The sequence below is a fragment of the Hemicordylus capensis genome, chromosome 4 (genome assembly GCF_027244095.1).
Source record: "Hemicordylus capensis ecotype Gifberg chromosome 4, rHemCap1.1.pri, whole genome shotgun sequence".
NCBI lineage: Eukaryota > Metazoa > Chordata > Lepidosauria > Squamata > Cordylidae > Hemicordylus > Hemicordylus capensis.
The window spans coordinates 304,722,738-304,750,730 of record NC_069660.1 but is presented as its reverse complement, the minus strand read 5'-3'; the positions used below and the strand labels follow the sequence as shown (position 1 = coordinate 304,750,730).

The following is a 27,993-nucleotide window of genomic DNA, read 5'->3' as shown; positions in this document are numbered from 1 at the left end:
TCCCAACCAAAGTCCACTGGGGCTTGGGATTATGGGAGTTGAAGTCCACTAACATCTGGGGGCCCAACGTTGAGGATCCCTGGACTAGACAATACTAAGCTAGATGGACCAATGGTCTGACTCGGTAGAAGGCAGCTTTATATGTTCCTATGATGGCTCCATGGAAATCACTCCCCTAAATCTCCTATTTGCGCAGTAGGGCAAAATGCACATATATCATGCCATATACTGAGGCAAATGGCAGCTTTAGGTGTCAATTTACATCAGGAAAATGACTTAACTCTAACTGAAGCTATTCCTAGAGATCACCCCCCACCCAATATTGTTTCCAATATATTTCACAAGATCAAGTCATTAAAACTTTCAGTCGTCACTTGGAGATTGATGCCGATTCCTGGAGATCTGAAGTTCTGTGCTTGTCCTGTTGTGCAAATGATCCCTGCAATGTAAATGGAAGAAGGAAGAGGTTTCTGAGCAGGAGGCGCACCACAGGTTGTGTACTTTATTGTGCAAGCACAAGGATGGTTGCACTAGTGCAAGGGTAGGTGACCTTGGCTCTCCACCTGTTGTTGAACTACAGCTCCCATCAGCCCAAACCCCAATAAATTGTGACTGGGTGTGATGGGTGTTGTAGTTCAACAACAGAGTCAAGGTTGCCTGCCCTGAATCAATGCAACACTGGTCTGGAATGCAAGTTCCCAACAGAGCGGAACTACCACAACATCCTTGTGCTTGCACAACATGCTTGCACACGCAAACAGCCATTTATTTATTATTTTATTTTTATTTAATACATTTATATACCACCCCAAACCAAAGCCTCGGGGCGCTTCAGAATTATAAAACCACAATACAAATAAATAAAACATTAAAATCAATTCAGACTCCAAAAGCTGCTTTACAGTATTTAAATTACAAAAGTTGAAAGCCCTGGTTACAAAGATGAGTCTTCAAAGATCTTTTAAAAACCGCTAGAGATTAAAAAAATAAATTAATTAATAATTCTAAAAGCTGCAGACAGCAGACATCTAAGAAGAGGTAGCCCCCTCTGCATGAGACAGGAAGAAGAAATCCTCTCCTAGGATGCTACCTGCTGTGTCAAGTGCATGTGGGGAAAAAAGCCTTTTCTTCCAAACTCTTGTTTTTCTTCATATGCAAATTCATGCAGATTTAAACTATTGATACACCAATGAATCAATTAAAACTGACAGGACCTCCTGATTTCTCCAATTAGATGATCTAGTTAGCTGACGTTTCTTCAAGAAGCTCTGTGGGAAGAAAATTCCTTTGGCCTTCGCTTTCTTCTGACTTGCTTCCAGTTTTGGGAACTCCAGTCTGTGTTGTTTGTTCCGATGCCAACTGGTGCTGGAAACCATGGCATTAGGCCTGATGGCTTCTCTGTGGACGGAATCTTCCAGATGCAAGCACTATAGGAAAGATTGGCCAAGGCGACTCTTCTGGATGCCATGGAAGTGATGGCCAGCTTAAGTGTATTGTGTACAAAAAGTGTAGTTGTGTAAAATAATAATAAAGAACAATAAAAACTTCCAGCAGAGGAAAAACAGTTAGAGACACCTAAGGGTATACAGTATGTACAGCACCAGAAACATGGCTAATAAAATGGCTGATAGGATGAGGAGAATTACTCAGAGTAGTTCCATTGAAATTAAACGGGCAAATGAGGCAATGATTTGTCCTCCTTGAGATGACTTTGATAATTTCTTCTCATCATGTCAGCCGTTAATAATAACAGTCGACATCCTGACTAAAGAAGCTCATATGCAGCAAAGGCAGCCCACATGCAGGGGTGGCATTCTAGACTGCAGCAGCTCAGGTGCTCACACAGCGGTTGGGGGTAATATTTAGATCTCCCCTTCCTGCTGAAGCATGCTGTTCCACCCAGAAATATTTCCCTGAGGGCTGTGTCCTCAGGGACATATTTTGTTGTTTAGAAGTTTGTCCTAGTGGGGATCCTGGAGAGAGAGAGAGAGAGAGAGTGTGTGTGTGTGTGTGTTGGGAGTGGGGTCCAGAAAGGAAAAGTGAGGGAAAGGAGAAGGAGAAAATGCAGATGTTTCTGAACAAACTTTTAGTTAAACCTATATAAGATTACTTTGTGTTTCTGAGGGAAGCAGCTATAAAACAGGGGGGGTCTTGCCACCTTGCTGGCACCCTAATAATCCAGTGCTTGAGCTTATTGCTTCACCTTGTCTTATGAAAAGATCATCCCTGAACACAGCATTTCTCCAATTGTTACCATTCTCTTATCTGAGGCTTCCAGTGGTCTCTCGTCCAAGGGAGAAATTAAGTTCACATACCAGTTTAGCTTCAGCAGTGCTGCTCCTCAGGTGTTCTCAGATCACAGACTAGGCCCAGATGTAAAAAGGAGCTGAAATAATCTTTTCCTAAAACAAACAAACAAACAAACAAACAAACAAAAAATACCCTGTCAGGACTGAAATATGTTGCTCAGATATGACCAATGTTGGAAACAGGATACTGGACTTGGCTGGTAGTGAGGCTGTTCACACAACCGAAAACTGGGTAGGACAAGTGTCCTACCCAGGTTCGGGAGCTGAACACGCTCCCGATTTTGGGTTGTGTGGGAGCAAGCAACTAGGTAGGAGAAGGGAGAAGTGATGGTGTGGCAGGCAGGAGCTGGGTACGACAGCACCGTCCTACCCAGCTGTCCTACCCAGCATTTGACCAAGGCTGGAGGAAAAGCAGCCCTACCAAGCTCCTGTCTCCCCCCCCCCCACAGGCACTTCTCCCTCCTACCTAGTCCTTTGCTCCCAAACAACTGAAAATTGGGAGCACACACAGCTCCCAAATCTGGCCAGGATACTTGTCCTACCCAGTTTTCAGTTGTGTGATCAGCCTCAGAATTTTCTAGCACATTTTAATGTTTTTTTAAAAGAATTGTTCCTTTCTTTAGCACAAATGCGTGTCCACCATCTTCATCCCCCGCTCCGGACTATCTGGCTCCTGCTTTTCTTCAACATGTCACTTCCTGAGTTTTCAGATAGGTAGTATATCTCCGTTGAGTTCTGAGAGTGCTTTCTTTCCCAACCAACTCTTTTCTTAAAATCATTTTTCTTTCACTCTTTGGAGCTGACTCCTATTCGTCAGGGCCTTTCCATAACAAGCAGCAGCCAAAACCGAATCCAGCACTCCAACTGAGGCCTCAAACCAGTGCCAAGTGAAGCAGAAGAATGACCCTTCTTGTTTTACACATGACACGCTCCTTATTTTATTTACATAATCGAGAATAGCCTCTTGGAAGGAGCCACAGAACTAAATATGAAGAACCTGGCAAGATGTCAGCGACAGTGGATTGAAAAGGCTCTGGAAGGTGTAAAACTTCAAGGGAGAGAAGAATTATTTCATTGGATTCAAGGAAGTGATGCCTAGGAAGGGGGAAAGCTGGCACTGGAAGCATGGGCCGTATTGCAGGAAAAGTATTGTCTGAGCTCCGACTTTGGGAAGAGACATCTCTTGGGGGCAATGAGGATTCTCTGACTGAAGCCATTTCAAGGTTAGCTAAACAATCAAGCATAATTTTATAAAAGGTTGATGGGCCCATACTAAAAGGAAGCAAGTGAATTTGAGGTCTTTGAATATCTCAGCAGTTTTTCAGCTGTAGAATAATCAGGATCTTTCAATCTCTCTCTCCTTCCTTCCTTCCTTCTTCCTTCCTTCTGTCCTCCCTCCCTCCCTTCCTTCCTTAGATTTCTACGACATCTTCCAGCTGAAGTTTTCCAATGAAAAACTCTTTTTAAAATGCAATGGTTAATAAAATCTGATTACAATTACATCAACCATAAAACAGCAGTGAAAAATAGAAAGGAAAGCAGTAATAAGCCTAGAGAAAACAGAAGGAACTGTGTTTATTTCAAAATCAAGGAGAACAAAATGGTCTTCACCTGGGACCTAAAACACAAAAAGGTTGATGTCGGCTGGATTTCCCTGGGAAGAGCATTCCACAACTGGGGTACTACCACTGAAAAAGCCTTGTCCTTAATTGCCCTGTGTCACACATCTGAAGGTGGTGGCATCTGGAGCAAGATCCAGCTCTTAATTAACAGGTAGGTCCATATCCGTTTAAAAGATGAATCAGAGCATTTACAATGCAAGAGAGTACTTAACCCTTCCAATCTATCAACCATTTTCTCCCCCCAAATTCCACCCTGCTGCTTTTGCTCCAGTTAGTAACCCTATTTACACATGATGCTCAGTGCACACATAATCTGTGTATACTGGGTGCATATGCCATCTTGAAATGGTTTTACTCTTGACTGTTTCTCATTTCTGTTGTATTTTAATTTTTTATATAAACCACTCAGAGATGCATATGTTGGGCAGCACATACATATGAATAACAAGCAAGCGAGCAAACGCACAAACAAACAATAAAAAAAACTGACCTGTATGCACATATAGTTTATTCGCACATTATGTTCAGCGCATGCAGAGTCATACTTTTCCTATCTGTATCCTGCATTGGAGGGCTCCTGCAGCCAGGTTCATCTTGAAAATGAATGCACGTGTCGTCATCCGCACAAAAAACAAGTCCATGTGTGCAGACAGCTATGTGCATGCACAAGATTATAGGGCTGTTCTCACAGTTGTTGCTTGGGAAGGAGGAGCCTCCTCCCTTCGTTCAGGAGTTGTGTACGCTCCTGATATTTCCCCCTGCTAATTGTGCAAAGAGGCACCTTTTAAAACTGGTGGTTTTTCTCTTTTGAGCAAGGGGAAAATAACTGGCCTTATGCAACCCCAGCACAGCATCCCTCCGATGGCTGTAGCTGGTGTCTGCCTTATGTTTCTTTTTAGAATGTGAGCCCTTGGGGGATAGGGAGCCATTTTATTTATTTATCTATATTGATGTGAACTGCATTGGGAACTGTTTGTTGAAAAGTACAATATAGGTATTTGTTGTAGTTGTAGGGTAGTCAATAGTGCATGAGATAAAATCAGAGTTGGAGGTGGAGAGCTTGCTCTTCTATCCAGTCCCAGCTGGGTAGGGGTTTAAAAAAAAAAACAATCTCCAATGGAGGCTTGGGATGGAATCTGGGTAGGGTCTGCTCATCCCACCCAATTGGTGCTTGACAGACAAGCAAGCTCCCTGCCACCAACCTTATATAAGAACATGAGAACAGCCCTGCTGGATCAGTCCGAAGGAGGCCCATCTAGTCCAGCATCCTGTTTCGCACAGTGGCCCGCACCAGATGCTGCTGGAAGCCACAGGCAGGAGTTGAGGGCATGCCCTCTCTCCTGCTATTACTCTCCTGCAACTGGTATTCAGAGGCATCCTGCCTTTGAGGCTGGAGGTGGCCCACAGCCCTCCAGCTAGTAGCCATTGATAGACCTCTCCTCCATGAAGTTATCCAAACCCTTCTTAAAGCCATCAAGGTTGTTGGCTGTCACCACATCTTGTGGCAGAGAATTCCACAAGTTGATTATGCGTTGTGTGAAAAAGTACTTCCATTTGTTGGTCCTAGGTTTCCCGTGTTGTTATCTCACACACAGTCAAATATCGGGAGCATGCACAGCTTTCAGACTAGAGTAGGCGGCTTCTCCTACCCTACTCCTGACCATAAGGACAGTCTTAATATCCGAACAGAACTAGTATTATGGATCCAAGTGTATCTTGCAAACACAGTTTTGGAATCCTGCAGAGGCAAAACAACTGGGAAGGAAGGAGCTTCAGAGTCAAGCGACTAGCAGGGAAAGGGTTAAGCATGTCCTTCTCCCCAGCCCCCTCTCTGCTGCAAAATGCCCCCTCCTGTTGGTGCTTTACAAGTGAGAAGAGTCGGCTGGGGTTTCTTGAAACAGGGATGCAGCATAATACCCCTCGGAGCTCTGCCATACGGCATCCAGCATCACATTTGTGTCTCGGCCATATAATTCACAAGGATTGCATTACTACTACAGGACTTGGCTTCAGCACACACCAAAGACCCAGGAGAATGTTCAGCCTTAAAAATAGCTGCAGCAACAGAATTGCAAAATTGTAAACTGGGTGGTAGTCAGGCCTGATGCCGGGTATGAATTATTGCGATCTGTCAAACACCAATAGGGAGCAATTATAACGCCAGACATAGCCTCCCACCCAGCCATCACTGCGGATTTTATGTAGAGGAGGGGGTTTGTGGCTCATGTACAGATTGCTGCTTATAATGGAAGAAAACCGTGTCTGGATCTTGGCGTCAGGGATAGAATTTGCTACTGACTTGAATCTCCATAGCAACTGCTACTTCTGTAGTGCTCGATTAAAAGGGATGGAGGCTCAAAGTTGGGGGGGGGGAAGCACAGTTTGGGGTGGGCATGCCTTTCTAATGCGGACATTGGGGGAGGAAGGGCAGAAGTGAGAAGATTGTGCCGTGGAAGGAAGATGGGAAGGGAAGGAAATATGCACAACTGTCCTTATGTACCTATTTTCTGGTCCCTGCCATCTCTTATCTGGAGATGCCCGGGATGGATTATGGAACCTTATGCATGCCAAGTATGTGATCAGGGGTGGCTTTTCCATGAGGTGAGGTGAGTCAGTCAGTTGCCTCAGGCGGCAGATTACTGAGGCACCAGCAGGGCGGCAAAATGGCACCTTTTGCTGTTATCCAGGCAGCTCTCCCTGGCCAATCTGACCCTGGCAAGCTCTGCAAGCAGTGCCTCTCCTCACACTCCTTGCAAAGCTCGCAAGAAGGACAAGGAGAGAAGGGGAGGCTGCTGGCAACCTCCCCTCCTCCTGTACCACTTTTAAAGCTTGCAAGGGCCAGTTTTGACGACCCCCACCAAAGTTGTGGGCAGGGCAGCATTAGGGGGTGGGGCTGTAGTGGGGCATCTGCTTTGCTGGCAGAGGTTCCCAGGTTCAATCGCTGGCATCTCCAGTTAGGGCTGGGAGAGCTGCTGTAGCTAGAGGGACCAATGGCCTGATTTGGTATAAGGCAGCTTCCTATGTTCCTATGTTATAAGAGCACAAGTGGAGGAGAAACCTTATCACTCCTATGTTAAAAGATCTACACTGGCTGCCGATACGTTTCCGGGCAGAGTACAAGGTTTTGGTTATTACCTATAAAGCCCTAAACAGCTTGGGCCCCGGGTTTTTAGGAGAACGTCTTCTTTGCTATGAACCACACCACCCATTCAGATCATCTGGAGAGGCCCGTCTGCAGTTGCACCGACTCGTCTGGTGGCTACTCAGGAATGGGCCTCCTCGATTGCTGCTCGGAGGCTTTGGAACACCCTCCCTGCTGAAATAAGAGGCTTGCCATCTCTTACAACTTTAAAAAGGGCAGTCAAGACGCATTTGTTCACCCAGGCTTTTAATTAGATACTGTTTTAATTGTGGTTTAATTGTGTTTTAATAGTTTTAACTTATAAAGTTTAATGGTTGAAATGTTTTGATCTTTTTATTGGTTGTTTTTATTCTCTTGTAAACTGCCCAGAGAACTTGCATTTTGGGTGGTATAAAAATATATTAAATAAATAAATAAATAAATACACAAACAAACAAACAAATAAATAAATGTGCCTGCCTCCCTATCGCCTCTCTGAATGGTGCTCCAGAGGTGGATGGGAGCATCTCCTACCAGCCCCCAGTGTACAATTTGCCTCTGACGATCATCCCCTTTCAGTTAGCAAATGGAATTCAGCTCCTAACTGGCCGCCTGCCTTTTCACTTTTCATCTGGGCATCTCAAGCAGCACCTCTTACTGCCACTGCTTGAAAAATTGAGTGCAGAGAACATGAAACTGCCTAGCTGGGTACTTCACTGGAAAAGAATTTCTCGGCAGGCTGCCTGGCAGACACATGCCACACTGTATTCTTAGAAAGCAATAGATCTATTCAACGGATGGCTGAATCTGCGAGGAATTTACTGTACAAGAAGCCTTTGGCAGGAGTCAATCCCTGGTAGTGCTGAGCGAAGTTTGGAGGCTCTCAGAGACAAATGATTAATCTTAGCAACACTTCATTAAGACCTGTTTCCTTTTAACTCCTGTTCCCCACTCTCTGTTCCCAAACATAGCTGACATTTTAGGAAGGCCATGCATCAATGTACTAAAGAAGTCCGCAGTGTTTGTTTATTAGATCTCTGCAGACCACTCTTGCTCTTCTGAGCTCAAGGTGGTGTGCATGATTCTCTTGCCCACATTTTATCTAGAGGATGACCCTGTGAGGTGGGCTGAGAGGCAGTGACTGGCCCAGTGTTTATTAAGGAAGGGACACACTAGTCATGATGCACCATTCTATGCCTTGATTTTTCCCTTTGCAGCATAAAGCAACTTTGGGGAGGCAATCTGAAGATAGACCCCTCCTTCACCCCACACTGCAAGGCTGATCCAAAGCAGGGTCCCCTCTGGTTCTTTTTGAAAAATCAAAATAGTCAAGAATTCCAAACACAGAGCTCCCATCTCATTACTGGTTTGGTCCTGCATTTCACAGGTTGAAATGGTTTTGAACCCAAGTACCCACCCCTCCCTCCCTTCCTTCCATTCCCTTCCTCCCTTTTCCTCCCTCCCTCCCTCCCTCCCTCCCTCCCTTCCAAATCTTTTAAATTGTGAATCAGTTTTATTGTAAATTGACTTGGGAACCAATATGTCTGAAAGGCAACCTATACATAGGCCCGGTTCATACAAAACGTTAAACTGAAGTTAAACATGGCAGAGGTTGAAACTCCAGTATTTCCAAACACGTGAAACTGCAGTTTTGTGGGGAAAGTGACCTCTACTTTGCCTTGGCAAACTCAGATTTGAACCTTGGGTTTGCACAAAGGCTCCCCACTTAAATATCCAGTTTGGCCACTGAAACATTACATCTGACTCCAGGTGCCGCCATAACCACAGTTTCACGTTGATTTTCAAACTGGAATCATAGAGGTGGTGGTGCAGACCTGCCTGGGGATGAGGCTGTTCTATGCCAGCTGTGCTTCTAGCTGGCTGCCTCTTGGAAAACCAGCCCCACCCCTCCTGTCACTTATGCAGCTATGGAGTTGCCCAACGACAGGGATGCCATGATGCCCCATTGAAGCCTTGCCATCCTCTATAGGCATTCCCTATCCCAACTCTGTCCTTTACTCCCCCCACTAGGCAAGCAGGAGGGAAAGGGGACGGGATGACAGCACTTGCATCAAGTACTTTGCTCCTCGGGAAGTAAGCAACAGTACTGTATGTTTGCAAGCAGGTGGCAACATAATCAGGGCACCCCATCACAGAACCGGGAGGGGAACAAATGGCTTGGCAGGGTACCCGGGGTCAGGTTTAAAAAGCAGCCCCAATCAGGGATCCTGGAGTAGCCAGGCTCTAATTTTTTCACAGAAAGCTTGGGGAAGGGGGCCCAGCCCCTTCCCCTTGGGGGTTATCAGTCCCTAGGCTTACTCATGAGAAGAACTATCTGTGAGGAGTAGGGGGTACTCTGAGGTGCTCTTGCATTCCACAACTCTTCTTGTCAGTGAGTAGTAATTTAAAATTTACTAGGAGGTATTTGAGCACTTGTCACCCATTATCCCATGGTCCACTCTCTCACCAGGGTGCAAGGCCACCAGATGCTCAAAATCAAGCCAGGATGGTCTTGGGAGGAAAGCCGTGGGGACGGGTACCTCGGCAAGTGCTGTCCTGGTCCTGGCAACTGTTGCCAAGCAGCTGTCGGAGAGTGCCACCTGCCAGCCTGCCCACCCATGTGGACATGTGCACCCTTGTCTGCACCCCTGGGGTAGTGGGAAACTAGGGCTCCCCTCTCCTGCAAATCCCCGCGCTGGCAGATCTGCATATGGCACAACACCGGGCCGGACCCAGTAATTTTGAATGAGGTTAAATTTTGAGATGGGTTTCTGTCTCATAACCTGGTGTCTCCCCCATCAGCGCTTGTGGCGGGGTTGCTCTTGGCTGGGTGCAAAGGGCAGCCCCAAGCATGGATTCTGGAGCAGCCAATTTCTATTTTTTACACAGAAAGGTTGGGTCAGGGGGCCCCCAGCCCTTTCCCCTTTGGAGCTTTGTGCTCCCTAGGCTTACTCACTAGGGATGTGCGAACCATTCCAGCATTCCGGAGGTCTAGTCCGGGGGTTCGGGGGTTTGCGGTTGAACCAAACCACCCCCCCGGTTCCTTCGGACCAGAACCGGACCGCCGGGTCTGGTCTGGCCGGTCCGCAATTTTTTTCTTTAACATTAAATAAAACAGTAGGTACCTTTAGCCCCTTCAGGGGGCTTGCTGAGGCCGCGGCGGGTGTGTGTGTGTGTGTCCGCGTGGGTTCCCTCTCCCCCCTCCAGCTGTCCTGATCACCACCGTGGTCCTCCGCAGCCGGGTAAATAACCATTTTCGGCCCTTTCGGGCCTCCGTATGAGGGCAGCAGACACCATTTTGGTGGCCGCCGCGCATGCACCAATGCCCTCTGTGAGGCCTGGCCTTGCAGGGGCTAAAGGCCTGGGGCTAAAGGGGCTAAAGGCCTGGCCTCACAGAGGGCATTGGCGCATGTGCATTGGCCACCAAAATGGTGGCCGCCACGCTCATACGGAGGCCCAAAAGGGCCAAAAAAATTTATTTACCCGGCCGCAGTGGGCCGCAGCAGTGATCAGGACGGCCGCGGGAGGAGAGGGAACCCACGCAGAGGGGGAGGGGAAAGAAATGCTGAGCAAATTCAGGCATGATGCCTGACAGCACAACATCCCTTTCTCCTATGGATCACTCCCTCACGGGAGTGACAGGCCATGTGGGCTCTATACTGAGCCAGGTTGCTGTGTGGGGGAAAGTTGTAGGGAGGGGTACCCCGGAGACTGCTTTTCCATGTCCTGGTGGCTGCCACTGAGCGGTGTTCCCTCTAACAGGGATTTCCAGGTGTTGTTGACTACAACTCCCATAATCCCCAGCCAAAGGCCATTGCAGCTGGGGATGCTGGGAGTTGTAGTCAACAATATCTGGGAATCCTTGTTAGAAGGAACACTGCCACTGAGTAGCTGTGGAAGCATGCCCCCTGCCAGCCTCTCTGCCCATGTGGACATTTGCAGCCTTATCAACACTCTGAAATAGCAACCCCGCTGCCCCGGGGTTGCATGTAAATGCATGGGGTTCCCTTATTCTGTGATTCTCTACACCAGCAGATCTGCATACGCCATGATGCTGGACTGGGATCTTGAATTTTGAATGGGTTTAAAGGTTCATCTCAGTGTCTACCCCCTCTGTGCATGTGGCCAGGCTATGACACATGGAGCATCTAGATCTCCTTTGGGTGCATGCAAGTAGTCCAGAAACTGCAGTTAGTCCAAAATGTGGCAGCCAGGTTTGGACTGGGTCATCTCGGAGAGACCATATCACTCCTATCTTAAAACATCTACACTGGCTGCTGATAAGTTTCCAGGCAAAGTACAAGGTTTGGGTTATCACCTATAAAGCCCTAAACACCTTGGGCCCTGGGTATTTAAGAGAATGTCTTCTTTGCTATGAACACACCACCCACTGAGATCATCAGGAGAGGTTCGTCTGCAGTTGCCACCGACTCGTCTGGTGGCTACTCGGGGACGGGCCTTCTCCATTGCTGCCCCGAGGCTTTGGAACACACTTCCTGCTGAAATAAGAGCCTCCCCATCTCTTACAACTTTTTAAAGGGCAGTCAAGACGCATTTGTTCTCCCAGGCTTTTAATTAGATATTGTTTTAATTGTGTTTTAATTGTGTTCTAATAGTTGTAACTTTTTAAATTTTAATTGTTGAAATGTGTCAATCTTTTTATTGGTTGTTTTTATTGTTTTGTTCACCACCCAGAGAACTTGTGTTTTGGGCGGTATAAAAATATGTTAAACAAACAAACAAACAAACAAACAAACAAACAAACAAACAAACAAAGTCTTCACAGGGAATGGGGGTGGGGAGGTTGCCAAGAATCTGTTCTATCTTTTATGATGGAGAGTTGGGGGCCCCACACAAGTGAGGCCTCCTTGGCTTGGCTGGTGGACGGGCTGAACACATGAACTGGCAGTCCATGGGCTGACCAGTGCGCTCACAGCCACATTAGTCTCCTCAGAAGACTGGCCCTCTCATGAGAGAGGGAGCCCACCAGTAGTAAGCTGCCAATGGAGCAGGATATTCATTGGGTCCGGATGGGCAGCTTTGGTTGGGTGACGCCTTGCAACATCATCCTAGATTACAGTGGGACAGACCCCGCAGGATCCTCTGCCCTCCCTCATCTACATATCCCCTCCTAGGAAGTCTCAGTGTTCCCCTCCCCTCCCCGAGTAACCGGGAAATGCCCCTCCCCCTGAATTCATGCTTGCGTGGGACTATTAGGGTGCAGGACTCTTTGGGGGGCACTGGTGCCATCACTACCAGAAGATGTGTTGCCCTGGCATGGCATGGCAGAGCATTTAAAGGGATTTAAATGCCATTTCCCTGCTGAGGGTGGGTGGTGTGCTCCAGAAATGCATGTGCGGCTTGCCCCCGTTGAGATTTGTGGCCAAATACGGCCGTTCCACTGCTGTGCTGAAGCTTTGCCCACAGTCTGGCTGTGGAGCTTGCTGGGATTGGCCTTGGCAGCTGGGAGGGGCTAACCTTTCCAGAAACTGGAGTTTGGCTGGCTGCAGTTTGGAGAATGTCTGCAGCATAATTTACAGTTCCAAATGGAAACCGTGGGGTTGCCTACCTCCGGCTTCATGTTACGTACAAACCAGGCCATATACAGGTGAAACTCGGAAAATTAGAATATCGTGCAAAAGTCCATTAATTTCAGTAATGCAAATTAAAAGGTGAAACTGATATATGAGACAAACACATTACATGCAAAGCGAGATAAGTCAAGCCTTAATTTGTTATAATTGTTATGATCATGTCGTACAGCTCATGAAAACCCCAAATCCACAATCTCAGAAAAATAGAATATTACATGGAACCAAGAAGACAAGGATTGAAGAATAGAACAATATCAGACCTCTGAAAAGTATAAGCATGCATATGTATTCAGTACTTGGTTTGGGCCCCTTTTGCAGCAATTACTGCCTCAATGCGGCGTGGCATGGATGCTATCAGCCTGTGGCACTGATGAGGTATTATGGAAGACCAGGATGCTTCATTAGCGGCCTTCAGCAATTCTGCATTGTTTGGTCTCATGTCTCTCATCCTTCCCTTGGCAATGCCCCATAGATTCTCTATGGGGTCAGGTCAGGCGAGTTTGCTGGCCAATCAAGCACAGTACACTGCATACTTTTCAGAGGTCCGATATTGTTCTATTCTTCAATTCTCGTCTTCTTGGTTCCATGTAATATTCTAATTTTCTGAGATTGTGGATTTGGGGTTTTCATGAGCTGTACGCCATGATCATCACAATTATAACAAATTAAGGCTTGACTTATCTCGCTTTGCATGTAATGCGTCTGTCTCATATATCAGTTTCACCCTTTAATTTGCATTACTGAAATTAATGGACTTTTGCACGATATTCTAATTTTCCGAGTTTCCCCTGTAGTAAAAGGTTTTTGTTTTTGTTTTTAAACCCCTCTAAAAGCAGATAAACTTTTGGAAGGAACTGGGGACTGGTTTCCTCATATGGTTATATGCCTGCTCATTTGAATGTGGACATAAGAACTATTGAACAGTAGTGTTCAGAGCGCCTTTCTTTTTGTTACAAATATTGGCTGATATCCAGAGCAAGGAACCGCATGTGGAATGAGCCCCATAGTGCTAGCACAAGAGGATGGCTTAGTAGCACTCAAAATGGTGGTTGTGGAAGAGAGTGGTCTTGCGCAGAAGTGCCCACTGAAATAAGTGAGGTGTGCTGCAGTTGTGCAACTGTAGTGCAGACTCTCTCAGAGGTCCAGAGAGACCAGGGCCACTTTCAGCTTTTGAGGCCCCCAGCCATAATTAAAATGACAAATGACCACGCATGACAACAAAACAAGGCACCAAAAATAGGGTGAGATGGAAGATGAATTTTAAAAATGTAACAGATGCTTTTCTAGCCTACTTCTGGGCAAATGTGCTAATTATTGAAGGGAAATCCAGCTTCTGTGCGATGTCACGGTTGATACTAAGCACGGCGAGCCCATCAAAAAGTTCTTGTCCTGTAGCTAAATTGTGATAGTTCTTTACCGGCTTCAACATGTTGAAGGTGCATTCAGCTGAAGCCACTGATGCAGGCCAACTGACAAAAAGGCATCTTTCAGACTCAGAGTGACTTCACGCCAGTTTTGCATTGGCGTAAAGTCCTTCCACAAGTGTTTCTTTGCTCTGGACCGTGGGCATTGACTTTGTATATTTGTGGATGTCCAAAATAAAATTGGAGGGAGGAAAGTAAAAAATAGTCATAAACGCCAACAAACATTGCTGGGCATTGTCACTGCAGCTTGTGCTGTCCTGTGGAGGCAAAGAGAGGTAGCAAAAAGACACGGGATTTGCTTCTCTGCGCCCCTCCCCAGTGGTTTTGGGTGGCCTCCTGGTACCTCCACTTACTCATCCAGAAAAGAGCTTTAATAAAGAATGCTTATCACTGCCATGCAGGAGTGCTGTGTAGGCTTTAATTATATTTGTACAGCTCTTTGAGATCTACAGATGAAAGCTGTGCTGCTGCTTCCGCCAGAAGGGCATCACTATTATCACCTGAGGGAGGTAATAGGGGTTAATGAGATTTTGCTCGGGAATTCCTGCTTCTCAGCCAAAATCAAAGCAGTGTACTTCAAGACTTGGCATAATGGGCGCCCAGCCTGCTGAGGTGCTGAGAGCCTGATGCCCCTCAGCTGCCACCAGGGGATCACAGTAGGATTCTGGCTTCCAGAGAGGGAATTTAGACTGGAGAGTTAATCTCACCAGGGCATGTGGCAAGGGAGTCGGACCAGAAAAGAACTTTGCTGGCTGGGAATCCTGGGGGAGGGGGGGATTCCCATTCATTTTTGTCTTTCGTTCTGTCGCCTTTTAAAGGGGAGTGGGGGGAGGACTTTTGGATCTCAGACGTGGTGCTTCCCAATTGGGAGGACTGGAGGATTTGCTTCAGCAACAGAGGCAATTTCAGAGGAATCAAATGAGGTGAAAGAGCATCAGTGCCTCCTCCCAAATGTATTTTTGAAGTGCTAGCCCCTCTTGATTTGCAAGAAGTAAAGCGGCTCACAGGATCGCTTCAGGAGTTGTGCGTGTTCCTGATTTTCAATCATGTTCTCAGAGGTGCACCTAGGCAATTTTGGAGCCTGGACCTAAAGGCCTTTGGACCTACCCCCACTCCCGCTGCAAGTTAAGCATCATCCCTCAACACACACATGCCGTAGCACATGCAGTATTTTTAACACGTGCGTTCTTGAGGGCACAAACAGTAACTGAATTCACAAGGAGGTAAGAATATTTTGCTATTTTGCCCATATTTTTGCTATTTTGCCCATTTGCTAATTTGGCGAAGAGGCACCTTTTAATGTGGTGATTCTCTTTATTTAGCAGTGGGAGAGTAACTGGCCCTATCCACCCCCAGCATAGTACATCCAGTGACTGTTGCTGGTGTCTATCTGATGCTGCTTTTTAGATTGTGAGCCCTTTGGGGACAATGATCCATCTTATTTATTTATTATTCCTTTGTGTAAACCACCCTGAGTCATTTTTGGAAGGGCGGTATAGAAATCGAATAAATAACAATAAATAATAAATAATAAATAATAATAATAGGGGCCACAGAAATCATCATCAGCCAATTACAAAAAGCAACTTTACTGGAACAGCCTATATTCTGCAACGATATCTATAACAACAGCAACAACATTGATAATAAAATTCAGCCATCCCAGGTCCTTGGGAAGGACTCGATGTCTGGATAAAACAAACCAGTCAATAATACCTGTCTGACTGTGTAAACAAGAAATAATATTAAAAAGGTATAATTATGCAAATATGCATTAGCAGAAACATTTTAATATGCAACTTAACATATTCCCCTCCTACATATTTCTTTCCCCACTCCCCACTCTGTCTCTAAAGAGGATTTGGGGGCCCCTAGGGGGTGTGGAGGCCCTGGACATCTGCCCAGAAGTCCAGAGGTAAGAGCACCTCTGCATGTTCTAACAGACAACTAGGTAGGAGGAGTAGGAAGTGATAATCTGTGAGACAGTTGCTGGGTAGGATGGGGCTGTCCTACCCAGAACTTTAACAAGGTTAGAGGAAAGGTCCTCCCACCCAGATTCCGTCTCACAGATGATCCTCACCCCTCCCAACCTAATTGTTTGCTAACAGATGATCAAGATTCAGGGGCACCAACAGCTCCCAAAGCTGGGTAGGATGCTTGTTCTACACTCTTACCAATCGTGTGAACTGCCTTATTACCTCCTGGCTGAGAAATCTGGATCAGGGAAGCAAGAGAAGAGGGAAGTTTAAACCAGAAGGCTCTCTGCTGCTGCCTCGGTACATTTTAAAAACTTGAAGGACAATGCCAAACAACACCCCATCCCTTCACATTGTAATGGCACATAAGTCCTATTCAGATAATAGGTTGTATAGAGTACAGATGTCTGTACATTCGTTCATGTTTTTGTGTGAATGGATGACTGTACCTGTGCTCATATTAAAAGTGAACTTGTACAGGCCCTCAAATGTGTACACTGTGTATAAATAGGAACTGTACTGTGGGGGATGACTTGACTAGCAAGCCAGAGGTTGCTGGTTCGAATCCCCGCTGGTATGTTTCCCAGACTATGGGAAACACCTATATTGGGCAGCAGTGATATAGGAAGATGCTGAAAGGCATCATCTCATATTGCGCGGGAGATGGCAATGGGAAACCCCTCCTATAGTCTACCAAAGATAACCACAGGGCTCTGTGGTTGCCAGGAGTCGACTCCGACTCAACAACACACTTCATTATTTATTTATTTATTTGATTTCTATACCACCCGTCCAAAAATGGCTCAGGGCAGTTTACACAGAGAAATAATAAATAAATAAGGTGGATCTCTGTCCCCCAAAGGCTCATAATCTAAAAGCAATACCAGACAGACACCATCAACAGTCATTGGAGGTCCTGTGCTGGGGGTGGACAGGGCCAGTTACTCTCCCCTTGCTAAATAAAGAGAATCACCATGTTAAAAGGTGCCTCTTTGCCAAGGTAGCAGGGGTTTTACCTTTTCCTTTTACCTGGGTTCATAACATATGAATACCTGTAGCTGTGTACAGATTTGTACCTATGTACACTTGTTGTAGGAGTACTGAACATAACATGTGGATAGGGCTATACTGAGACACATGGAGTGGGGAGGTAAGGCAGTAGCACACCTGTTGGAATGCGTGCTGCCTGAAGCAACTGCTTCTTGTTGCTTCCTGGTAGCCTTCCTGGTAGCCAGCCCGGAGGCTATCTTTGCAGCTGGCAATCTCTCTCCTGACATTAGGAGTGCCCACCCCTTCTGTGGCCACAGGCCCAGATCCTGGCTTGCCCACCCTTTGTGAGAGCGATGCTACCTGCTCATACAGCTGGTTGGGCCAATGCAGTGGTGGAGTCTCCATTGCTAGTGGAACATGAGGACTTAATTAGAGACCTGCTGGATCACTTCATCCACTGGCCGGCAAGATGCTTCCAGGAAGCCTAGAAACTTTGAGGATGGGGCTGTAGGTCAGAGTTAGTGCCTTGCATGAGGAAAGTCCCACATTGAATCCCTGGCATCTCCAGCTTTGGGAAAGACTCCTGCCTGAATCCTTGGAGAAACTCTGACAGCCAGTGCAGACAATATGGAGCTAGATGGGCCAATGATCTGACTCAGTAGATGGCAGCTTCCTATGTCACTATGACAAACAGGACTTGAAGGCAGAAGCCCTCTCCTGCTGTAGCCCCACAGCCTGTGCTATAGGGGGTTATACTGCCTCTGAATATGGAGGTTCAGTATCATGGTGAATAGCCATTGATACATCTCAGGGGCAGTCCCAGACCTTTGGGTGCTTCAGAGTGACAAATGCCACTGCTAGCTCTTCACCTGACACCACTGACACCCTCCTTCTCCATGGACGCGGAGCAGTGTGCCAAGAAAGTTCCATCTTCTTCTTTGGCATGCTGTATTAGAAAAGGAGGAAGTTGGAGCGGAAGTGTGGAGGATGGATTGGAGGGAACTTGTGGGCTAGAACGTCTCCCTGGAGATGCTCTAGCCCAGGGATTCTCAACGTTGGGTCCCCAGATGTTACTGGACTTCAACTCCCATAATCCCCAACCAAAGGCCACTGGGGCTGGGAATTATGGGAGTTGAAGTCCCAGAACATCTGGGGACCCAACGTTGAGAATCCCTGCTCTAGCCCATGATTCTCCTCTCTGCCCACTTCCTCCTCAAATACAACATGCTGAGGGGCAGTGGAGCGGCTCTTTGCATGCTGCCCCCAAGCCAGGTGGCAGCAGAAGAGGAGAAGAAGGGTGAGGGTGGGGGCAGAAGTGAATGCAAATTGAGGTGGCCTAGTTAAGAAAAGAGGAAGCAGAGGAAGGAAATGTCACAAAGACAGCCGAGTAGTGAAATGCGCTACAGCTGCTCTTCAGGAAACATCAAAAGGGCAGTAGAGTGTTGGAGATGCTCTATAGAGCATCTCTAGCACTTAGCATTGCCAACTAGGGACTTTTATAGAGGGACATGGAACTATTTTGGGGATCTATCTATCTATCTATCTATCTATCTATCTATCTATCTATCTATCTATCTATCTATCTATCTATGAGGAATAGAGACTATTTTGGGGACCGAACAACTTTGGATCTGTTGTGGTGTGTGCAGTTCTGGGGAGCAGCTGGAACATTTTGTTCACTCAGCACACTTTGCTCTCATGAGCAGCTTCTCTTCCTCTCTCTCCCTCTCCTTCCGCTTTCTGCTGACCATCCATCCAGCGGGGAAGTCAGAGGGGAGGTTCTGCTTCAGTGTCAAGTTGCAGAGTCACGTGATGATGCCAGAGCACAGATAGGTGGGCCTGGCAGGTGCAGCTGGCTTCCTTCCTGTGGTGTCAATGGTGGTAGCAGTGAGAATGTTAGCCGTGAGCTCGCTAACTCTACTCAGTTAGCAGCTACACCAGTGCTGAGTACAAAGATGCCTTTTAAAGTGGTGAATCTCTTCAATTTATCATGGGGAGAGCAATTGGCACCATCCAACCCCAGCACAGCAATTCTTCAGTGGCTGATGCTGGTGTTACCTTGTGTTTCTTTTTAGAATATGAGCCCTTTGGGGACAAGAGGAGATCTTCTTATTTATGTTTCTTTGAAAACCACTATGAAACCTTCTGTTGAAAAGCTATATGTAAATGTTTGTAGTTGTGGAGAACAGCAAGTGAGTGGGTGACTTTGCATGCACCACTGCACCAGCATGCAAAGAGGCTGGCTCGGTAGCTAGCTGCCTGCCCATTCTTGAACCAAGAGGTGAAGTTGCTGGCCTGGCTGGGGAGAGCAGGCTGGGGGACCCATAGGGGTGGGGGGCAGGAGGACAGAGGACTGTGTGTGTGGTAAACCGAGTCAGGAGATGAATTCATGGTTCAGAAGCAGGGGCCTTGAGAACTCTGCACCTAAACAGCAGACTGAGCAGACATACAGCAAATCTGGTCATCAGCTTCACAGTGGTGAGCTGTATTTATTCCCAAATGATCCAATTTTTATCAAAATTTGCATATATAATACCAAAAACATATTCATTCATTCATTCATTCATTCATTCAATTTCTATATTGCCCTTCCAAAAATGGCTCAGGGCGGTTTACATGGAGAAATAACAAATATGCAAATATGCAAATTTTATGCAAAGTGGAGACTTTTGGGATACTTCCTTTTGTGTGTGTGAAAAGCATCCTCTGTTTCCACTTTTTGGGTGATGGATATCAACTTTTTTCACCATCTGGACTTGGCAGCCCTCCCAGTACTCTACTGCCCTTTTGACATCTCCTGCAGAGTGTCTATAGAGCGGCTCACTACTCTACTGCTTCTTCAACATTTCCGCTTTCACTCGGCCCTCCTTTTCTTAACTGGAGCAGCAGTGCACAAGGGAGTCACAGGAGGGCATGCAGTGAGTCAGGAGGCAGTGATCACTGCTGCCACGAAAGAGGAGGTGGATGTGTGAGCGCATGTGTGTATGCGCATGCGCGAGCAGGGGCGGCAGCACTTGATGCCCTGCCTCAAGCTCAAGGAGGCCATTGGCTGCCACCGTTAACTGCACCTGCATGAACACTGTTAATGTTAAGATGCATTTGTTCATCCAGACTTTGAATTAGACTTCTAGATTTCATCATTGTTAGTTTTAATGTTTGTTTTAATCTGTCTAGTTTTATTGTAAACTGCCAGAGACGTGAGTTTTGGGTGGTATGAAAATATGCTAAATAAATAACAAAATAGTATGTCGCATTTATTGATTATTCTCCAGTGGGATTGCCTGCTGGCTGTACCAGGACAGCTGTGCAGCGTCTTCCAGGGCTGACAGAGTTCCGGAGGCGCGTGGTGACCTAAAGGGAAGAGCCATGGTGGAGTCTCCTGGCATGAGCGAGGTGCTGGAGGCCGAGGGTGGCTCATTCACCTGGGAGTCTCTGGCAGAGAGGAGGCCCAGCTGGGGGTCACCAAGCAAGGGGGCAGCGTGCAAGGGTCATTGCAGTGATGTCAGTGGTGTGCCTCGATGTGAAAGGAGGGGGGTGACTGCTGAGGTGTGGGAGGGCGAGGACTGGGGAAGGGCTGAACACAGGAGACTCATGCAAATGCAACCCCAGCGTGGTGTAGTGGTTAGAGTGCTGGACTAGGACTGGGGAGACCCGAGTTCAGATCCCCGTTCAGCCATGATTCTAGCTGGGTGACTCTGGGCCAGTCACTTCTCTCTCAGCCTAACCTACTTCACAGGGTTGTTGTGAAAGAGAAACTTAAGTATGTAGTACACCGCTCTGGGCTCCTTGGAGGAAGAGCGGGATCTAAATGTAAAAATAAAATAATAAATAAATAAAATAAATAAAGGAGGGTGGGGACATAACCAAGTGGGAGGGCTGGAGATGTGAGCCCTGTGAGGGGGCCTATAAAAGAGAGACGCCCAGTGATGGTGGAAGTGTCATAGACTCTGACACTCTGTGGCAGAAGTGTCATAGACCTCCAGTGAGAGTAGTGAGACACAGTCGCAGAGACACAGTAGTGAGGCATTTTGTCTCTGATGAGACACAGTAGCTGCCAAGCCCTAGGAAGGAGGACCAGGGTGACATGTGACCCCTCCCGTTTTGACTCAGAGACCTGACCCCAAGTGCCTTCCTTGTAGTTAGGGCAGTGTGGACCCATTTGGACAATTACATTTCTGTCTTGCTTTTCTTCCATCACGGAATTCAAGGCAGCGTACATGTGATCCAGGCATTGACCATATCTAGAGCTACTTAGCTTCAACAAGGTTGCTGTACTAGGAGGATTACTGGGCAGCTAGAATTGTTTTAGGCAACAGATAACCAAATGGCCATGATCTCTGCTGTAGCAGAAGTGCCAGCAATACTGTGTGAGTCCAGTACAGTGCAAGGCTCATGTGAATGAATGGAGGTGGTACAGCCGTGCTTGATAGATTGTGCCTCTTGCTTCTTTGTCTACATGCCTACGGTGTGACCTGGCAGAAAGTGTGGACTCCACAATTGAGTGTGGAGTCCACTGTGTGGATCTGAGGACCAGAGAGAACTTCAGCAGTTTCCATCATTCTCAATTGTTCCATAGCCTTCATTTTTAAATTAGTCATTTTTAAGAAATAATTCTTTTTCCCTAACACAAGCATATTACCAAGAGGTTTGAAGGTGGAACATAGTGTAAGTGATACCCAATTTCTTTTTGTAAAAATCTCCCCAAACTTTGGCTGGAGTTAAGAAGTAAAAAAACCCTCTCTTCTTTAAGAAAATGAGGGGCCATGACTCTGTGATCGTGCTTCTGCTGGCATCATATGTTGTTCTCTGTTCTGTCCTCTGGAATCTTAGTATAAACATCTTACAAGGCAGGGCAGAGAAAGACCTCTATCTCAGTGCTGTTCTACATACTGCATAGAATGAAGTGGTAGAATTCTGGACCAGATCATTTTAGCTGTAGATGGAGGTCATATTTTTGATTGCCCTCTCATAAAAAGATCCTTGCACGGAGTAAAGTAGCATAGCATGAATACAGTCACATCTTTCTCCCTGATGACCTAGTTTACTGTGTGCAAGCAGATTTTTAGGCTACTTTCCTTAAGAAAAGTAAGCTTAGCTTATGAGATCACCCAGCAGTGTGTGTGTGTGCGTGCATGCCCTGATCAACTTTGCAATGCCTGGACCAAAATGAACCAAAGTGCATACATTTGTAGGGACACATAGGGACACCTCAGTGGTATAGTTTGTGATGATGTAATCCACCCCAAATCAAGATGGCAGATGCATGAACGTTTGAGGCACAAGCGGGCTAACTTGTGGCTGTCTAACCAATTTGAACTGAATTTGTAGTGAATGAACCATAGGGACACCTCATTAGCATAGTTTGTGATGATGCCACCCACCCCAATTAAAGATGGCAGAGTCATAACCCCTGCTAACTGGGTCATAGCCCCTGCTTACTGGGCAAAGAGGCACCTTTTAATGTGGTGATTCTCTTTATTTAGCAGGGGGAGAGTAACTGGCCCTATCCACCCCCAACACAGTACCTCCAGTGACTGTTGCTGGTGTCTCTCTTATGTTTCTTTTTAGAATGTGAGCCCTTTGGGTACAGGGACCCATCTTATTTAATCATTATTTCTCCATGTAAACCACCCTGAGCCATTTTTGGAAGGGTGGTATAGAAATTAAATTATTTCTTGTTTACACAGTCAGACAGGTGTTATTGACTGGTTTGTTTTATCCAGACATCGAGTCCTTCCCAAGGACCTGGGATGGCTGAATTTTATTGTCAGTTGTTATAGATATCGTCACAGAATATAGGCTGTTCCCAGTAAAGCTGCTTTTTGTAATTGGCTGGTGGTGATTTCTGTGGCCCCTATGGTGTTGAGGTGCTCTTCAAGGTCTCTTGGAACTGCACCCAGGGCGCCAATGACCACTGGGATTATTTGGGTCTTTTTCTGCCACAGCCTTTCAATTTCAATTTGTAGATCTTTGTATTTTGTTAGTTTTTCTATTTCTTTTTCTTCTATTCTGCTATCCCCTGGTATTGCTATGTTGATTATTTTGATTGGTTTTTCTTTCTTCTCGACTACAGTGATATCTGGTGTATTGTGTGGCAGATGTTTGTCTGTTTGTAGTCGGAAGACCCATAATATTTTTACATCTTCATTTTCTTCAACTTTTTCAGTTTTATGGTCCCACAAATGTTTGGCTACAGGTAGCTTGTATTTTTTGCAGATGTTCTAGTGTATCATCCCTGCTACCTTGTCATGCCTTTGCTTGTAGTCAGTCTGTGCAATCTTTTTACAACAGCTGATTAGGTGGTCCATGGTTTCATCTGCTTCTTTACAAAGGCGGCACTTGCTGTTTGTTGTGGATTTTTCGACTTTTGCTCTTATTGCATTTGTTCTTAGTGCCTGTTCTTGTGCAGCCAATATTAAACCCTGTTTCTTTCTTCAAGTTGCCATTCTTAAGCCATTGCCAGGTCTTGGTGATGTCTGATTTTCCACTTATATTGTGCAAATATTGACCATGCAGTGGCTTCTTTTCCCATTTTTCTGCTCGGTTCTTGACTTGTTCTTTCTTGTAGGCCTGCTTTGTTTCATTGGTGTTGAATAGTTTCGCATTATTGACCATTTGAAGTGCATCTTCTTCACTGTCCTTGATATATTCTTCAAGGCCTCTTTTCTCCTCCTCTACTATTTGATGGACTTGCAGCATTCCTCTTCCACCTGAGCTGCGAGGGAGGTAGAGCCTATCTACATCACTGCGGGGGTGCATGCGCCATTTAGGGGCTGTACATACACCTATTTTAAGATCATGTGTTAGATAAAAACAAGTTTGGCGGTTGAGAGCTTGATCATGAGCTAAGTCTCAGTTGGGCAGGAGGATTTTTCTATCTCCCTCAATCTGAAGTGAATACTGTGCACAGATATCTGCATTCTGCTATGCTATAAACTGGTGGGAATAAGACTACTGGCTCCAGTGTTTGCAAGTTCATCTCTCTCTCTCTCTCTCTCTCTCTCCCCCCCCCCAGTCTTTCTTTGTATTGATTTCTACCTCACCACAACAGTGATTAACAGACAAGGGCTAACACCAACAGCCGGGGAAGTGCCCCAGAGCAAAAACAATGTCCAAACTCCCTCCCTCTTGCATTGGTTGAAATAATGGTGAAGCTCTCACTGCACTTGGTAGTAAACCTATCTAGATTAATTCCTTCTCCTTGAATCTCTCTCTGTGCATTTTAGGATAATCCCTAATGGATAAAAAGAAGATGATGCACATTGAGAAAATGTCTACCTCAAGTTTTTATAGAGAGGAGAAGAAATGAGCCCGTGTAGCACAGGAGAAATAGAGGAATTAAAGGCAGCTGACCCATTTCTTTAATAAGCTCCTTTTCTCTAGCAGTGATGTTTTAACGAGCCATGTGCACTCAGGAGTGTGAGAAAAAAATATGGAATACTATAATTTTCTAAGTGTATCATCCAAAAACCCATCCAAAAACTCATGAGACAGCACGTTTGGCTGAGCGAAACTAGATATTTCGTTTTTGCCAGCCAATATGTTTGTCTGGAACACAATAACACTCTTCAATATTAGTGTGCATGTTCATACCCTCCAACATTTCACCAATGAAAACAGGGGCATGCCTGGGAATGTGTAGAGGGTGTGGCCAAGCAACCTAGAAGGCATGATATGAACATGTAGGGGCGTGGCTAAGCAGCCCAGGAGGCTAGTAGTACCAGATGTAGGGGCGTGGCTAGGGGTGGAGTTATAATTGAGCAAGCAGGGGGAACAAATGTCCCTGGGCCCTTGAAGGAGAGGGGACTGAGTAATCGCTCACTCTTCTGCAGCAAAGATATGGGAGCAGGTGAAGAAGGCACAGGCCCCAAGGGGCCTAGGGGGCTCATCTTCACTTTTTGTCTCAGGGCCCACTACAGCCTTGCTGGGCCACTGGGTGTGGCCAAGGTACCTGGGAGGGATGGTGTATAGTTCTGACCACAAGCACTCCACAAATGAAAAGCAGATAATAAAACAACTTCATAGCATAATATTCCAGATTACCAAAGCCTATACCCTCCAAGATGAAAACAGGGATGTACTGGTAAGAAGCAATTCTGCTATGTGGGATTACCACCCAAGTCCCACACCCACGTTTGCACATTGCTGAAGACTGGACCCCCCTTCTATATGTTGTGCATTGCAGAGTGCCTTAATGTTGGGCACCTATTTGCATTCATGTGGAACACAGGAACACAGGAAGCTGCCATATACTGAGTCAAACCATCAGTCCATCTAGCTCAGTATTGTCTTCACAGTCTGGCAGTGGCTTCTCCAAGGTTGCAGGCAGGAATCTCTCTCAGCCCTATCTTGGAGATGCTGCCAGAACTTGGGACCTTCTGCTCTCCCAGAGCGGCTCTATCCCCTGAGGGGAATATCTTGCAGTGCTCACACATCAAGTCTCCCCTTCAGATGCAACCAGGGTGGATGCTGCTTAGCTAAGGGGACAAGTCATGCTTGCTACCACAAGACCAGCTCTCCTGCAGCAGGATAGGACTCCCTCTCTCTAGATGTGGATTAACCTCACAAACTTAGGCAGGTCTAATAGCAACTCCCCTTCCCCAGGAAATCCCCAGAAGTGAAGTTAGGAACATAGAAAGCTGCCTTATACTGAGACAGACCCTTGGTCCATCTAGTTCAGTACTGTCTACACTGACTGGCAGCAACTCTCCAAGGTTTCAGAGAGGAATCTTTCCCAGCCCTACTTGGAGATGCTACCAGCGACTGAACCTGGGACCTTTTGTGTGCATGCAAGGCAGATACTCTTATCACTGAGCTTCATCTCCATCCCTTAAGAGGAATATCTTACAGAGCTCACATGTAGTCACCCATCCAAATGCAAACCAAGGTGAATCCTTCTTAGCAAAGGGGACAATTCATGGTTACTACTGCAAGACTGGCTTTCCACTACAGGAGGAGGCTAGGAAACATGAGCAGAGAATTCTCAGCATTCTTCCCAAATGACATCCTAGTATTCTTTGGGGAAAGCCCTGAAAGTTAAACTGGTATAAACAGGGGCGTAGCAAGGTTGGAGTGGGCCCAGAGACAAGATTTTAAAATGCCCCCCCCCCAAAGTCCAGGGCCTCCGCACACCCCAGGCCCCCAAGGATTTAAGTCTGATATTCCAAAATAAGTATGCTGCCTGCAAATACATTTCACTGAATACACACACACACGTCACAATATATAGTGATATACATTGAGTACTATACATTTGTATTACTTTTAATGCCTAGAACACACTAGAAAGATGAATTATTAAAATGGGCCCCTCGCTGCAGATTAGCAAAGGAGACTTTCAACCATGCAGGGTGAACCTATGTTTGTTTTCTCAGAATTCTGAACAAATTCAGTCAAGTTTGATTGCAGGAGGTTTTTCACAGGAGGCTTTTAAAGCCCTTTAAGACACATCTCCTCTGGAATGGAGGTGCTGCATTCACATGTTGGCCAGATTTACCCTGAAGTCCCTGCAAGTTATTGGGGAGCAGTTCACACACAAGAAAAATAAAATAAAAGCACCACACATGCTTCACAGTTCTCACTCAGACCTTCTGGGTTGCAAAACAACTTGAACATAAGTGCATTTATAAATGAACTAGTATTTTTAAGCCCGTTATGATAACGGGCGCTAGCTTTCTATCCCGTCTTTTCTGTCTCTCTCTCTCTCTTTCTGTCTCTTCCCCCCCCCTTGTCCCCTCTCTCTTTTTGTTTTTTGTTTTGTTGTTGTCTCTGTTTTTGTTCTTCCTTATTTTGCTTTTACTTTTTTGGGGTGTGTGTGTGGATGAATAATGGCCAAAATGGCCCATGAGAAGGTGGCCGCCCCCGCCTATCGCCCTCCCGCGCACCCAGCTGCCGGAGCCCACCTTACCCGCTCCAGCCCGAAGGAGAAGAGAGGAACTCAGAAACAGAGCTATTCTCTGTGTTAAGCTGCTGCCCATACTGTCGCAATGGACGCAATAGGCGTCCTTTGCGTCCATAGCGGCAGTTTGAGCAGTGACTTAGCACAGAGAGGAGCTCTGCTCGTGAGCTCCTCTCTTTTCCCTCGGGCTGGAGCGGGTAAGGTGGTCTTCGACAGATGGGAGGGCGATAGGCGGGGGCGGCGACCTTCTCATGGGCCATTTTGGCCCTTAATCTTTTTTGGGGGGGAGCGGGGAAGGTGATTTTGGGCAGCTGGGAGGGCGGGTGAGCAGGCGGCGGCGACGGCTGTGAGCGGGCGGGGGCCTCGTTGGCGGCTTCGCCGCCACCTCGCCCAGCTTCCCTGTCCCCCGTCTCGGTCTTCCCCCGCCGCCATTGCCCTCGCCTTTTTCAGGGCGGCCGCTTCTGGTTGTCTCGGCCTCCTCTCGCCGTGCCGCAGCTCATGGCCGAGGCGGCGGCGGAGCCGCCGCCTCGGCCACTTTCCCCCGCCGCCACACACCGGCTAATGGCCGCCCGTGGCTGTGAGACACTGGTGTCTGAGGTCCTGTGTCCCTTGGGCTCTTCTGGGCCTGCGCTTCGCGCAGGCCCAGAACAGCCCAGGGAGGCAGGGACGCAGATCCCCAACGTTCCAAAGCCACGGCCACTCACTTAGCCTTTTATTATATAGGATGAATGAATAAATAAAATTAATAAAATACTGTTCCAGAAGTTTTTGCAATTTTCTGCCATGACACAAGCCACTTATAGGACTTTTTAGATAGTTTTTTTTAAGTCAGCAAATTTTCCAAGCTGTTTCAAAATAAATATTCAGAGACTTCTCGGTCCCTCCCCCCCACCCCCATATCCAAGCCCTATGGCAAGCAGATCCCTATATATGGGGGGGGGGCGGGAAAGGTAACCACACTCTACCTGGCAAATGCTGGTCTGGGTTAAGCAGGGCAGCAAGGGGTCTTCTGCTGCAGAGAACACTCTGGCTGCCTCCTCCTTCCTGGCTGGCTTGGGC

The 27,993-nt window shown here is 46.7% G+C and overlaps 1 long non-coding RNA gene across 1 annotated transcript; it reads right to left on the bottom strand.

Annotated features, from left to right (window-relative positions):
• On the bottom strand, positions 1-27,984 carry LOC128322237 (uncharacterized). The gene is made up of 3 exons (XR_008305616.1): positions 27,900-27,984; positions 2,316-2,402; positions 1-439 (listed from the first exon to the last, which is right to left on the bottom strand). It is a non-coding gene; the product is annotated as an uncharacterized LOC128322237 (long non-coding RNA).
• Positions 27,985-27,993: the final 9 nt, after the last annotated feature.